The 16,825-nt window shown below is 34.5% G+C and overlaps 1 long non-coding RNA gene across 1 annotated transcript; it reads right to left on the bottom strand.

Moving 5' to 3' along the window:
* Positions 1-6,269: 6,269 nt before the first annotated feature.
* On the bottom strand, positions 6,270-13,185 carry LOC127711101 (uncharacterized). Its single transcript, XR_007986493.1, has 3 exons — positions 13,006-13,185; positions 7,872-8,014; positions 6,270-6,926 (listed from the first exon to the last, which is right to left on the bottom strand). It is a non-coding gene; the product is annotated as an uncharacterized LOC127711101 (long non-coding RNA).
* Between the last annotated feature and the right edge of the window lie 3,640 nt (positions 13,186-16,825).

Consider the following 16,825-nt stretch of genomic DNA (forward strand, 5'->3'; position numbering starts at 1 on the left):
ATGTAAGTTGGAAACTTATATGACAGAAATATTGCTAATGTGACACTTAAAAGAGTGCTTGAACTTTTCTGCTTAATGTACATACCAACATGCATATCCATTAGCCTTCTTTGGATCTGGAATGTACATGTTAAGAAAATCCTCTTAGAATTGATAACAAAGCAAATAAAACCTTTCAGGAGAATCAGTTGGGTGTTGGTCAGGGTATTTCTATTCTTAGAATGTGAACTGTCCCATTGAATAAATACAATACCTATTGGGGTCTGTGGAGTTCATTTAATGGGAACTTTAAAATTTTCTCCTTGAAAAACAAATCATTCATTGATTTATTTTGCAATACAAAAAAAAATTAGACTCCTAGTGATGAAAATACATGTACCAATAGAATATTGACACACAAAACTGCATGTGATGTTGTATTTATTAAGTCTCCCAAACGAAGTTTGGGAAGACTTATTGTTTTTGCTCAGTTCTTCTTCTTCTTCTTCTTCTTCTTCTTCTTCTTCTTCTTCTTCTTCTTATTGTTTTTGCTCAGTTCTTCTTCTTCTTCTTCTTCTTCTTCTTCTTCTTCTTCTTCTTCTTCTTCTTCTTCTTCTTCTTCTTCTTCTTCTTCTTCTTCTTCTTCTTCTTCTTCTTCTTCTTCTTCTTCTTCTTCTTCTTCTTCTTCTTCTTCTTCTTCTTCTTCTTCTTCTTCTTCTTCTTCTTCTTCTTCTTCCGCCGCTTTTAAATTTGAACTTGTCCGCACCCGTTCTCCAAAACCGCTTGTCGGATTAACTTAGGGTTTCACAATATGTTAGACTAACATGTCTAGTGGTGCAATCAGGGTTTTGTTTTTGCAGTGGGGTTTATAAAGGGGTACTTTGAGGGGCAAAAAGAAAAGAGGGTTTTACTATAGAACCCTATGGGATTTTATTTTTTAAAATTTTAAAATGATTATAAATTGAAAACCGTTCGTGATAGACACAAACTTTTTAATTGAAAATGTTCTAAATGATAAAGCCCATTAAATGAAATACAGGGTTAGTCCCCAGGGGTCACCCCCACCCCCTGCCATTTGAGAAAGTTCTAATACCTTGTAAGTGGTCAAGATCCCCACCCCTAAACCATATATATTCTGGTTTGTCATGCTAAGATGGTTTGAATGATATACAGGGTTAGTCCCCAGGGGTCATCCCCACCCCCTGTCATTTGAGAAAGTTCTAATATCTTGTAAATGGTCGAGATCCCCACCCCTAAACCATATATATTCTGGTTTGTCATGATAAAGCACATCAAATGTAATACAGGGTTAGTCCCCAGGGGTCACCCCCACCCCCTGCCATTTAAGAAAGTTCTAATATCTTCTAAGTTGTCAAGATCCCCACCCCTAAACCATATATATTCTGGTTTGTCATGCTAAGATGGTTTGAATGATATACAGGGTTAGTCCCCAGGGGTCATCCCGACCCCCTGCCATTTTAGAAAGTTCTAATATCTTGTAAATGGTCGAGATCCCCACCCCTAAACCATATATATTCTGGTTTGTCATGATAAAGCACATCAAATGTTATACAGGGTAAGTCCCCAGGGGTCACCCCCACCCCCTGCCATTTAAGAAAGTTCTAATATCTTGTAAATGGTTGAGATCCCCACCCCTAAACCATATATATTCTGGTTTGTCATGATAAAGTACATCAAATGAAATACAGGGGTAGTCTCCAGGGGTCACCCCCACCCCTTGCCATTTAAGAAAGTTCTAATATCTTGTAAATGGTCGAGATCCCCACCCCTAAACCATATATATTCTGGTTTGTCATGATAAAGCACATCAAATGTTATACAGGGTAAGTCCCCAGGGGTCACCCCCACCCCCTGCCATTTAAGAAAGTTCTAATATCTTCTAAGTGGTCAAGATCCCCACCCCTAAACCATATATATTCTGGTTTGTCATGCTGAGATGGTTTGAATGATATACAGGGTAAGTCCCCAGGGGTCATCCCGACCCCCTGCCATTTGAGAAAGTTCTAATATCTTGTAAATGGTCGAGATCCCCACCCCTAAACCATATATATTCTGGTTTGTCATGATAAAGCACATCAAATGTTATACAGGGTTAGTCCCCAGCGGTCACCCCCACCCCTTGCTATTTGAGAAAGTTCTAATATCTTGTAAATGGTCGAGATCCCCACCCCTAAACCATATATATTCTGGTTTGTCATGATAAAGCACATCAAATGAAATACAGGGTTAGTCTCCAGGGGTCACCCCCACCCCCTGCCATTTAAGAAAGTTCTAATATCTTCTAAGTGGTCAAGATCCCCACCCCTAAACCATATATATTCTGGTTTGTCATGCGAAGATGGTTTGAATGATAGACAGGGTTAGTCCCCAGGGGTCATCCCGACCCCCTGTCATTTGAGAAAGTTCTAATATCTTGTAAATGGTCGAGATCCCCACCCCTAAACCATATATATTCCTATTTGTCATGTCTCGAACATTTGAATGATGTATACGGTCAGTCCCCAGGGGTTCCCCCCACCCCCAATGTTCTAATATCTTGTAAATGGTTGAGATCGCCACCCCTAAACCATATATATTCCTGTTCGTCATGTAATGAACATTTGAATGACGTATAGGGCCAGTCCCCAGGGGTTCCTCCCCACCCCCAATATTCTAGTATCTTGTAAATGGTTGAGATCCCCACCCCTAAACCATATATATTCTTGTTTGTCATGCCAAGATGATTTGAATGATATACAAGGTTAGTCCCCAGGCATCACTAATGCATATAACTTTACTGGACCAAACCAATTTTCAATGGATGTTGCCCAATGTCAGGCGACCCTGGGAATTACGAATTATGGGAGCTTCGTTTGGGAGACTTCGTAACAGCATCCTGTTACATTCATTTCTTGTTCCATATCAGCTAATTTATTTCTGTAATAGTTGTTTAGTAGAAAGAATGTAAATACCCAACAAAGGACACTATACAAATCCTTGACCCAACCAACACTAACTGATTCTCTTGAAAACTTTTGCTTCCTTTGCAATACAAGAGTGCACACGCTGAAATGTCTCACCTGCTATACTGACCATTGATTTTATGTTGAAAGTCTTGAAAGACAAAGGTTAAAATACAAGTATCACATAAACTTAACATTTTTAGATATCCATAACTGTGAGGTCAAGGTCAAATAAATCCTGTAAGACAGACATGTACACCTAATAATTATTCCATACACAAAATATAGTTGACTAACTGCTTATAGTATTTGAAAAACAGACCAAAACACAAAAACTAAACATTGACCAATGAACCATTAAAAGAGGTCAAGGTCAGATGAAACCTGCCAGACTGACATGTACCCCTTACAATCATTCCATACACCACATATAGTTGACCTACTGCTTAAAGTATCTGAGAAACAGACCTAATCATGTAACTGTAACTGGAAAGCATGATTCTACATACAAAATCATATTTGTCTCCTCCAGGACTCGAACCCAGGACCTCTGTGTTACCAGGCAGCGTCTATACCGACTAAGCTAAGAAGTACTTCCTTAGATCAACCGCTTACGGCTGACTAAGTATCTACTAATGAAGGGAAGTAATCCCGTCACATAACTTTAACCTTGATCACTGATCCATGAAATGAGGTCAAGGTCAAGTGAACTCTGTCTGACAGACATGTAGACGTTGCAAGGAACCCATATACCAAATATAGTTATCCTATTACTCATAAGTGAGAAATTCACATGACATAAAAAATAAAATTTTTTTCAAGCAATCACTGATGCATGAATATGAGGTCAAGGACAATGGACATATGACTAGGAAACTTCATAACAAAAGGCATCTGCATACAAGGTAAAGAGCATCAACATCTTCTACCTTCTAAAATATAATGCTTTAAATAAATAGTTACGCCGCCACTGCCAGATAGTAATCCCTATGTCTCGCATACTGAGACTTAGTCGCAGGCGAGACAAAAACCAAATGTGATATTCATTTTTCTTAGGGACTGTGGGTAACATTGGAGTCGGTATAAAATATTTTCAAAAAACTTCTTGAGAATATTTAACAAGTTCACACCAAAAACGTGAGGTAGTTTCATGTTTTTTTCCTAACTCATGTGGCTGCTGCTGGACTTAAATTTTGTAATTGAAAGTTGGAACCTATGGGAAATGAATAAAAATCCTCTCATGAACCAACTGAAGCTAGATAAGGTTATTTGTGTGGTACTGACATTTTGTGACTATGATACTGATTCATTTAATAACTTGCATGGCGACTAAACATATGTTTTGAAATATGCAAAACCAACTTATTCTGAACATATCTTAATGACAAACTAGAGGCTCTAAAGAGCCTGTGTCACGCACCTTGGTCTATGTGCATATACAACAAAGGACACTCTCCAACATTGTAGACGAGAATAGAATTCATGACAAAAATCTCTGTTTTGTTGATCTTCTTTTGCTGATCATTTAGTCTGTTTAGTTTCTCTCTATCTTTTTTTAGTTTTTGCTCAAAACACAAAAGAGGGTAAAAAATATTCTCATTTAAGGGCAATGAGTGACAGTCTACTATCTATATCGGCAAAATTTGACTTGTTAGTAGATCTTTACTTGCTGATCCTTTTTGTGATTTAGCTGATCATTTGTGCAATTTAAAGTTTCTCTTTATCTATTATAGTTTTCAAGACAGTAGGCAAAAATTTTAAAAAATGGTAAAATTTGTCATTTAGGGGCAATAACTCCTATAGGTTGTCTGACAGTTTCGACATATATGGACAATTGGTAGAGCTCAACATTCTGAACATTTTTGCATTTTACCTACATGTTCTATTTTTAGCCATGTCGGCCATCTTGCTTGGCAGGCGGGGTCATCAGACACATTTTTTAAACAAGATACCCCAATGATGATTGTGGCCAAGTTTGGTTAAATTTGGAAGAGTAGTTTCAGAGGAGAAGATTTACGTAAAAGCTAACAGATGACGACGGACGCCAAGTGATGAGAAAAGCTCACTTGGCCCTTTAGGCCAGGTGAGCTAAAAAGCAATAACGAAGTAAAACAAGTTTGTTCTTCTTATTTTGTGCTGTTACACCACTGTCCCAATATAATCCTTATAGAAGTCAGAATATGTAATATTTGACAATTTGTAGCTTTGGAACAAATGTTTTCAGTTTCAATAGAATTTTTGGGAAAAGCATTACCGGTATAAAAGCTACATTTTGAACAGAGAAAATTCTTCCACTTTGCAATCTCCAATACTACCTCAAAGTGGAATGAATTGAATTGAATACCTTAACATGTTATATCAGTGATTTAATCATGTTTGAAATTATTTTTTTGGTCAATACTCCATTATTACAAAAGCAAGCACATTCTGTCCTAAAAGGCAATCAAACATTAACTGTTGCATTGACTTCAATTTAGAGACATACATAGTGATACAAAGAATTGTTTCCTTGACATTGACGGCAGATGACTTTTCAGTAGACAAAAGCATTTTTGTTCAAAAAGTTTGTATGTGGCATGTGTGTTTGATTGCAATCTTAATTATCAAGGATTACCAGATTTCCTGCCTATTCATAGTTTTCTCTCAGGGCACTCCTGCTTCCTCCAATAAAAACTGACCGCCTTAAAATAGCCAACAGTGGTGTTAAACCCCAAAAAGCATTCATTCCTTCATGAATAAACCATATTATCATATGGTGGCTAAACTAGGCTTGTCATTTTTGGGCCTTTAATATCACACTATACAGTATAGGTGGTCATTGTTGAAGGCCTTACGGTGATCTATAGTTGCTTACATCTACATCATTTGTCCTCTGGTGAATAGTTGTCTCATTCACAATCAAACCTCATCTTATTTTTTTATACTGAAATTGAAGCTTAGATGAAAGATACTCTTGGGAATTGGTAGCATCAAATGGTTACAAGGTAATTACTTGTCTATATGTCTGAAACTTAACCTAACTTATTTGTAAAGCAACTTAAAATACTGTAAAAGTAATTTTGTTTTGGATACCAACATTTCTTGGAAGTGTTGATTTAAATTTCATTGTTTGAGAATTGAAACACTGACGCGACTGATAAATGGTTGAATAAGGTATTAAAATTGAATGTTTAAAGAAAAACCTGAAAATTTGGTATCAGAAGAAATAATTCTCTATCAATATAAATAAACTGGAATATAAATCAATATTCATTTTTTATACTTCATAACAAAAAATTGGTATATACCCATCAAAATAGCATCGAACTAAATTGTTACCTTTGCTACAATCTACCTAAAATATCTGCAATTGTTAAGTTTATAACAAATCAATCTATGTTCTTGCTAGAAGTTATACATCTGTTCCAGAAATAAGTAGAGAGTAATCTCCCTTTGTACTTATTCCCTTCATTAAAACTTCAAAAACAAAAAACATCAATCAAGTTGAAACAACAAGGATGTAATATTCTACATTATGTTCATGATGAATGTACATTATGAGGGTCTGGATGGGGTTTACAGAATAGAGAATAATGGCAAAAAAAATATAAAGAATAGAGAATAATGAGGATCAATAGTATAGAGAATGACTCGAAAATAAAGGAATTAGGTATTATAATACTGATAATGATTAACTGAATAAAGAAATCATCTAACTATAGAACATTTTAATGGTAAAATCATTTTCCTGAGAATTTTACAGAGTAAGCATTATTTTGGAAGATAAAGAAAAATGCCCTAAAATTTAAAGAAAACAGAAATAAAGGACCCCATCCATACTCTCCGTTATGTGTTGAGTTCTTGCAAGGATCATGTTCTTCTATTTATATACAATTTACACAATTTATAGGTTCTTTTTGACTTCCTCAATAATTAGATCTGGTGTTTCCGGGAATTTCATCTTTCTTGGTGGCCCTTTCTTTACTCCTGTCCATATCAAAGTTTCTGAGAAAAAAAAACACAAATAAAACAATGCATTGAGGATATTACTGTTGTAATACATAATAGTTTATATTATCCCAAATATTGTTTACATGTGCAAATTTAAAATATCATTCAGAGAATAAAATTCTGACACCAATATCTGTGCAATAACATTATTTTATTGCAAAATGACAAAACACAACATCATTTCAATTTTATGATAACATTGTCATTTTGAAGCAATATTGCTGTTACATGGAATACTGTTAAACATTGGTTACTTTTGGTTAAAGTGTTTTTCACATGGATATAACATTAATATAGTGACAGTGAAGGTCTGATTCATATGCAGTAAAATGGTTTATATTGCACCGAATGTTTGATTTTTCTGTCATCACTGTTGAAGCTGCAGACCAAATATAAAGTAATTCTGTTCAGTAGCACTGGAGAAATGTATGATGAAAACATTTAGTACTTTAAAAATGTTAAACAATTCAAAGTATTTAAACAGAAAAACAGAAAGTAGGTGTATGACAGATCTGAAAAAACTAACACCTTATAACTCATCGCTGTCAAGCTGCTGACCAAATATGAAGTCATTCTGTTCATAAATTTTGGAGATATGTGTGACAAAAATATTTGTTGGACAAATGAATGAGCAGAACAAGAGACAAGATGATTACAATAAAGCTCCCATTCATAGAGTGGAGATTATATAAGAAAATTAACAATTTGCAATTTTTGTTAAGAAACATACATATTTAAACTTTGAAACAAAAGCAATTACTTATCAATCTACATAATGTATCTTCATTTCTAATTACTGAAAAAAGCATCATAATTTCTGAATTTAGATATTATAATAATTCATACAAATTTATACAAATTTTGGAGATAGGAACATAGGTCTACAAGTACACGGTATGTAAAAAGGACGTCACTCAGTGATTCTCCTGATTAACCTACCCTTTCCACCCTTAACAAGGGTAAATTCAAAACTTCCACGGCGAGGTTTGGAAGGATTGAACTCAACTTCCACCTCACCAAAGATCTGGCGCAAGTCTGCTACTACTGTTTCAGCCCTGCGCTTGAATACTTGTCAGGATTTGCTGAAAAAAAAAAACCCAAAAAATCAAATAAGCATTGCAAACTTTTTTAAAGGATTATGCAACTATAACTATGAGATTCAATTGTTCATCTGAATTCAATACCTTCAATCACTGTTTCAACAAATGGAACTGTGAGCTAAAGTTCACAAATTAATACCTCCGCTGTAAGTTATCATTAAACAGGAAGTTGATCAGAAGTGAATGTGAAAACACATCATACTGTATAGCATGCTCACATGAGTAACACATCATACTGTATAGCATGCTCACACGAGTAACACATCATACTGTATAGCATGCTCACATGAGTAACACATCATACTGTATAGCATGCTCACATGAACCTTTCAATACAAGCCCTGATTTATAGTTCCTGAGAAAAATGTGTTAAGAAACAGTTTACAATTAGCAGTGGGAAAAAACTTGTGTTAAAAGTGTGTAATAATCGGTAATTGGCAAATAGACTATATTAAATTTGTTAAAAATTGTCACAAAATTCAGTGAATAGGATATTCATACTACTGTGGATTAATTATTATTCATGGAATACTAATTTTTGTATATTTCCTGAGTACGGTTGAACCATTAATTTATATGTTTAATGATGTGGAAATTTAAGGCTTGTATGGCAAGTTGCAAGTTGTATGCAGACTTAATAAAAACCTTGAAATCAAATATCCACGAAAATACAATTTTCCCTTAATTCCAAAAAATTTGTACAATGTACACACGAAATTAAATGAATTCCACAGTTATAAATCTCCTCTTTTTTTTGATAGATGATCATGACATTGCTTCAAGTTAGTTGGAGTTATGTAAATAATCACGATGATGATGCATTTATCTGACCTGCTAACAAAACAAATTCTCTGTAATACCAAAGTTCACACCCATTTACACCCCATCTCATAAAACAAAGAAATATACTTCTACAATAAATGCTACACCAGGTATTTAGTTTAATGAAGTTTTCCTTCATGTATTGTATTAGATTTAACTAAAAAATAAAGTAAATTCCGTGTGGTGAACCAACGCCTGTGAAATCGTTTTGGTAGAGTCCCTGAAGTGGATACCTTGGTATGCCGGGTTGTCAAATCATGCAAATGAATGCAATCCTTAAATAATAATTAAAATTGACAACAACACTTCAAAAGATCTGCAATTTTATTATCTATGTCTACATGTTTCGCCTGCAAGGCAGGCTTCATCAGGACAATTTTTATACAGAATTTAATCCCTGAAGTACTCAAAGTGGTGCATGAAATTTGACGTCGTCATGGTGAGAGAAACAATGAAAAGTGAAAGTAGCAATACAGAGTTATAAATAGATAAGATAAATATAGAAAATTAAAGTTTGTTTACAATGTAACTTGAGTTTGTTTTACTATTATATGATACATGAAATTGTTCTAATGGCTTGGTATCTAATTGGACGAACTTCCCATGGTTCCTACCACTTCGCAAGGCTTCTCTTCCAACCTGGCCATTGTTGGAGGTTACTACTTCCTGGCGCGTCGGCAACACATAGGAAGATTATGGTCGCCGCTATGTAAAATAAAATTGTCAAAAAATGTTCCCTTGTTAATTATTTGGTGACTCTCTATAATTTTTGGATCGTCTGCAGTAGTTGTTCTGTTTAATAGCATGGTTGTGAATTCCTAGTTCATTTAAGATCGGCGCCCGTGGTACGTTTTTTCTGCTAACAGTTATATATATATGTTAAGGTGGTATCGGATTTCTTGGTCATCTTGGTTCAGTTGTTATTTCGTCGCAAGTATGGAATATTCCTTGGTCCATGTATATGCTGGTGGCCTGTAGATTGGCGCGTGTAGCAAGGCGGTTCCTTCGGATGCAGGGGTATGCTTCGTGAACCCCTGCATCCGAAGGAACCGCCTTGCTACACGCGCCAATCTACAGGCCACCAGCATATACATGGACCAAGGAATATTCCATACTTGCGACGAAATAACAACTGAACCAAGATGACCAAGAAATCCGATACCACCTTAACATATATATATAACTGTTAGCAGAAAAAACGTACCACGGGCGCCGATCTTAAATGAACTAGGAATTCACAACCATGCTATTAAACAGAACAACTACTGCAGACGATCCAAAAATTATAGAGAGTCACCAAATAATTAACAAGGGAACATTTTTTGACAATTTTATTTTACATAGCGGCGACCATAATCTTCCTATGTGTTGCCGACGCGCCAGGAAGTAGTAACCTCCAACAATGGCCAGGTTGGAAGAGAAGCCTTGCGAAGTGGTAGGAACCATGGGAAGTTCGTCCAATTAGATACCAAGCCATTAGAACAATTTCATGTATCATATAATAGTAAAACAAACTCAAGTTACATTGTAAACAAACTTTAATTTTCTATATTTATCTTATCTATTTATAACTCTGTATTGCTACTTCCACTTTTCATTGTTTCTCTCACCATGACGACGTCAAATTTCATGCACCACTTTGAGTACTTCAGGGATTAAATTCTGTATAAAAATTGTCCTGATGAAGCCTGCCTTGCAGGCGAAACATGTAGACATAGATAATAAAATTGCAGATCTTTTGAAGTGTTGTTGTCAATTTTAATTATTAAAAAATAAAGTATATACAGTGGAATCAAAGAATTGTTTGCAATGGGAATTTCTGTTTATAACTTTAGCATGTTTAGGAAATTAACCATCTACTATGAAAAAATGTATGATAGCAACACCAGCATTACTAGTGTGTCTGAGATAGACACCATGACACATGCATGAATTGGCAAACTCTCCAAGAATGTCCATCTAAGAACTAGATTAATATTTGTTTCAAGGTAGTCAAGACTAGTGTTGGTTGTTGAAGAAGGGAAAACTTACAAAAAAAGGGGGATTTCGTAAATGAGCACCCCTATCACCCCCTCATACACAAATTTCTTGCAAATATTTTGGGGTTTTATTATTAACAATTTTATGAAACAGTATTAGTTTATGGTTACTTCTTCGATCTGAAAGTTTCTTTATATAAGTTAACATCAAAGTACTTGTGAGTTTAGTCTCCCCCTCTCCGGAAATACATTTCGGTAATTAGTCTCACAAGTACTTGAATTAAACAATGAATAAAACAAGAAGAGGGGGTATGACTTGGCTTGAATTGATATAGTGTAATACATTAATATTTTAATTGCTTATAAATCCAATGAAAAAATTAAATTAAAGTTTAAAATTATTTTCAGTTAATTCTTAACAATGTCACGATGTGAACATGTTTTGGAAACCGTTAGATTTAAAATATAAAAAAATGTCCCCTAAATACTTAAATTCAGCTGAAAAAAAGTTTGTACGCGTTATGACCTGAGATTTTCTTCTTCAATGCAGGTCATGACCTGCATTTTCATAGGTTGACAGGTATGAGGCATTATGTAATGTGAAATTTATCTAAAGCATCATGAAAATACTGTCACTTATGCATCATTATATGCACACACACATAATGTTGTCACGGAATAGAAGTTCCTTTATAATATAAGTTCCAAAAGGAAAAAATGTTCTGGAATATTATTTCCAAAGGAATAAATATTACAGTATATGTTCCTAACGGAATAAATGGTATAGAATATTTGTTCCAACAGGAATAGATATTATGACATTGTTTATAACAAAGTTTCCAGTGGAACTTCTGTTAGGCGGAACAAATATACGTTGACAGTGTAAGTAGACATATCCCTTGGGCATAATTATATACAGGAATTATTGAAAAGAGATTACCCTTGTTATCACGGTTATCAGTAATATAAAGATTATGTAAAGATATTTTTCCTGGGCATCATTATATACAGATATTATGTTGAGGAAGATTCCTATGGGCATCAATACCATAAAAAGTATGCAAGATATTTCCCTGTGCATCATTATATAAAGACATCCCTTTGGCATCAATATTTATACAGATAGTATATCATGGTATATTGAGAACGATTACTCTTTGGCAGATGTATGTACAGACAACAAGATGTTGAGTGATTCCAATTTGGTATCATTTTATACAGACATTATGTAAATTGTCATTTCTCTTTTGGGATATCCTTCTTTATAGACAATCCCCTGTACATCATTATATACAGACAAAAAAAGAGACGAAAGATACCAAAGGGACATTCAAACTCATAAGTCGAAAACAAACCAACAAAGCCATTGCAAGACATGAAAAAAAAATCAAAAGACAAACAACAGTATACATGGTATACAAAAGACATAATAAAAAACTAAAGACTGAGCAAGACGAACCCCACCAAAACGCATGCCCCAAAATGATTGGGCAAGACTTCTATCGGTATAAACAACTCAGACATAGACAATTTAAAAGCAATAAGAACAACACTTAAAACTAAAGCAAGAGCAACACAAACCCCTTTTAAACAAAACTAGGGGTGATCTAAGGTTCTTTGGAAGGGTAAGCAGATCTGGCTCTACATGTGGCACCCGTCATGTTGCTCATGAAAGTACAAACTTGGTGATAAGTCTCATTCTGTAGGTCACAATTCAGGAAAAGAGGACAGGATTGTAGTAACGACTATTGGAACATATCCGTCGTCATACGTGCAACAGATATTCCATAACGGTTAAACAACTCATGATGCCATCATGGCGTCAGTAAAATTTTCAAAAGGATGATTTCATTTCACCACTTGGAACTCTTGTTTTAATATTTGGACCCTTGGGCATCATTAATAAACAGATATGTTAAAGGGATAATTTCCCCTAGGGCATCATTTCATTATTAAGCAAGCAAATGCACTACATGTACTTGTCGGTTCCCAAGGGGCACTATCTAAGAGTATATTTATCCACCATTGTCCACGTTCAAGTAACAATAACCATTTCTTATTGCTACTTTTATCGGGTAACCGTAGCCATGCAGTACCTTTTCAAAGCACTGTCACTGTGTTAAAATGTAAAAATTGAGGATTAGCTGATTTGAGAATGACTATACATCATACCAATATTCAACAACGAGTTTGAAATCGTGTGTTTCGGTGGCTTTCTTCGATTTTTTCGACGGACTCTTTTTTGCAGTTTCTTTGCTATCAGCAGTCTCTTGTGGCTTTCTTTTCTTAGCTGGCATTTTAGCGTTGTTTTCTTCTTCCTCTACACCTTTCATGAAGTATAAGATGAATCCAAAAGAGTTCCGAGTTGGTGTTCATAAAAGCGCGGGAGAATGTAATTGCAAAGGAGTGAAAAATAGAGTGGAATATTGGAATGGAACCAACCGATCGGACTAATGTAGTCCATGCTAATACTGGATTTGATTTTGATTTGATTTTTGGTGTTATAACGCTACTTTTAAGCACCGCTTTTGGTCTATTTCGTGGCGGCCAGTTTTTATTGGTGGAGGAAGCTGGAGTGCCCGGAGAAAACCACCGACCTTCGATAGGAAAACTGACAATCCTGGTCAATTAAGATTGGAGTCGAGTGCACCCGGACGAGCGGGGTTCGAACTCACAACCTCAGTGTTGACTGGCTAGTGATTACAGTAGTTACTACTTAGACCACTGACTCGGCCACCGAGGCCCCGCTTATACTGGAGGATTGAGATCGATGAATATAAAAAGAATGGAACCATATATATACAACTCTGATTGAGAGTTCTGAAGTAAACCAGAGACATAAATATGTATATATGTCTCTGAGTAAACCTATTATAAAGCAATATCTAAACATGTACTTGATGTCTTTTACGGTGGGTTGAGGGGCCTCGGTGGTGGAGTGGTCTAATTAGTAGTCGAACCATTGTATCGCTAGCCTGTCAACACTAATTTTGTGAGTTAGAATCCCGCATGATATGAAACTCCGAAGTCTCATATTATAGGACTACGTCACTAAATAGCACAATATAGTGCTAAAGGCGGCGTTAGACACCAATCAATCTTTTATGGTTGTTTTTTTTTTATCCACCGGGTTGGTGTCGACTCTCGTTGCAGTTTTATACTCCTTGTAGTTTTCTCGATATACCAGAGTCCCACTGATATGTTGCTTCTATCTTGTTTTTGTCAGTATAATAGACTTTAAAAAATGATACCGTGTAGTTTCTGTACATTTGTTATTTTTATTCTTTCACCAAAGAAAGAAGATTTTTGTTCCACATGAAATAAATTTTGTTTTGTTCCACATGAAATTAATTTAATGTCTTTGAAATAAATGTATAAAAAAATAAGGAGATTAATATGAAATTAACATGCATATATAAATGTGTTTTACTATTTTATCATATAACTATTGGGTTGCTGTTTCATAGCAGTATATCCCATATCCCAATTTAATTCGATGTATATAAATTAATTAATAATTAGAAAGAAAGAAAAAACCACGCACCGTATCAACTTACAAACGAATTGTTCAGTTATTATTGCCAATGGCTAAATATGAACCAAAATGGTATTGTTTAGTTTCAGTGCCCTACATGTATACTATACAGTACAATACATAAATTTTCAAGCACCCTCTTTATTGTATCAACTCCTTTCGCCGTCTAACTCCAAATACCTAAGCCGCTTTTGATTATCCTTTCAAATGATTTAAATAATGCGTATGTGTTAATTAATTAAGACGAATTTGAATACAGATTTGATTTTAATGCACGAGCATTTGCTTAGCATGCTCCGTATTTAACAAAATGCAAGTTTCTGTGGGTGCATCTGTCTTTATCAAATTCACACCTGAAAATAACAATAAAGAATATGCTAGAAATATGAATAAAAAGTTTTATTAAAGTAACATTGATAATAGATATAAGGAGATGTGGTATGATTGCCAATGAGACAACTATCCACCAAAGTTCAAATTAAGTGGATGTAAGCAATTATAGGCAAGCGTACGGCCTTCAACAATGAGAAAAACCAATACCGCATAGTCGGCTATAAAAGGCCCCGATATGATAAAATATGAAACAATTCAATTGAGAAAACTAACGGAATAATTCATAACGAAACAATTTACGAAAAACAAATATGACAGACATGAACCAACAAATACCACTTAACTCCAAGCTCCTGACTTGGGACAGGCACATAAAGAATGTGGCGGGGTTAAACATGTTTTTGAGCGCTCAACCCGCCCCTAACCTGTTTGTTACTGAAAGTACAGCGATAAAATTTAATGCTATCTAGATCCCGCATCTTTTTACATGCCCCGAACGGCAAAATCTGGATATGCCACCGTGGATGTATCCAAATATTATCGAAGACTGTACGGTTGCCTATAATTGCTTACATCCACTTCATTTGAACTTTGGTGGATAGTTGTCTCATTGGCAATCATACCACATCTCCTTGTATCTATTATCAATGTTACTTTAATAAAACCTTTTATTCATACTTAAAACACTTTAACTTTCAAAAGTTGGAATGTGATTATATACCAATTAATGATAATTCATTTCACGATTTGAAAGATTGTCCTTTTTTTTACAATCGAATGAGAACTGTTGTTTATGTTAAAAGAATGTTTTTCATCTTACAACTTTGCAAATGTAAATATTAATATAATTATGACGTACAAGTTTATGTATGTTGCCCTATTTGATGCACATATTAACTGGAATGACCTTTCCGAAAGACAGTTATGGTGAAATAAATCCAGACAGAATATATCATAAGCCACTTGTAATCCATCTTGTGTGGGAACTAATGATGATGGTAGGTCAGTGATGGTTGAACTTCTTGTACATGGACCAGAGTGAACAGCATGCAGTCTTGGATTAGCACAACTTGCTATATTTAAGGCACACCTGAAAGTAAATCAGATGAAAATGTTTTCAAAGTAAAGACACGAAGTTTATAAGCTTTGATATTTGCTGTAAACCACATGACCGTAGACACCCAAAGTTATTGTGTAGTGTTTTGCGGACGGTTGGTTTTTTTTGCCATGGTGATGAATAGTTTCATTCAATTTGTCTTTTTGGTTTCTTCTCCCTTTTTTGTTAATAGAAAATTGTAAAGTTATTATATGTAATAAAAATAATAAATTGTAACTACAAGTAAAACATGAATGTTAAATAACGTAGCGAAATTGTACTTTATAAATCTTCAATCTGAAACATATGTATTGTAGTTAACATCTCATTGCTATATATATTGGATACCTACATATTGTAGTTTACTTCTTGTTACTATATTTAGTTGATTATATTCATATTTATATATGCGTTTCCTTTAACATTGACGTCAATTATTAAAATCATTGTAATAAATTATTTTGCTCTCGGCCCTTGAATTGGAATAAAAATATCTTATCTTATCTTATATAAAAAAAAAAGTATTGAATACACACATATTGTAGTAAACTTCTCGTAACTATTGGATACATACATATTTAAGTAAACTTCTCGTAACTATTGGATACATACATATTTAAGTAAACTTCTCGTAACAATTGGATAATTACATACATATTGTAGTTAACTTCTCGTAACTATTGGATACATACATATTGTAGTAAATTTCTCGTAACTATTGGATACATACATATTGTAGTAAATTTCTCGTAACTATTGGATACATACATATTGTAGTAAACTTCTCGTAACTATTGGATACATACATATTGTAGTAAACTTCTCGTAACTATTAGATACATACATATTGTAGTTAACTTCTCGTAACTATTGGATACATACATATTGTAGTAAATTTCTCGTAACTATTGGATACATACATATTTAAGTAAACTTCTCGTAACTATTGGATACATACATATTGTAGTAAACTTCTCGTAACTATTAGATACATACATATTGTAGTTAACTTCTCGTAACTATTGGAT

Source organism: Mytilus californianus, unplaced genomic scaffold (assembly GCF_021869535.1).
Source record: "Mytilus californianus isolate M0D057914Y unplaced genomic scaffold, xbMytCali1.0.p SCAF_8, whole genome shotgun sequence".
Classification (NCBI taxonomy): Eukaryota; Metazoa; Mollusca; class Bivalvia; order Mytilida; family Mytilidae; genus Mytilus; species Mytilus californianus.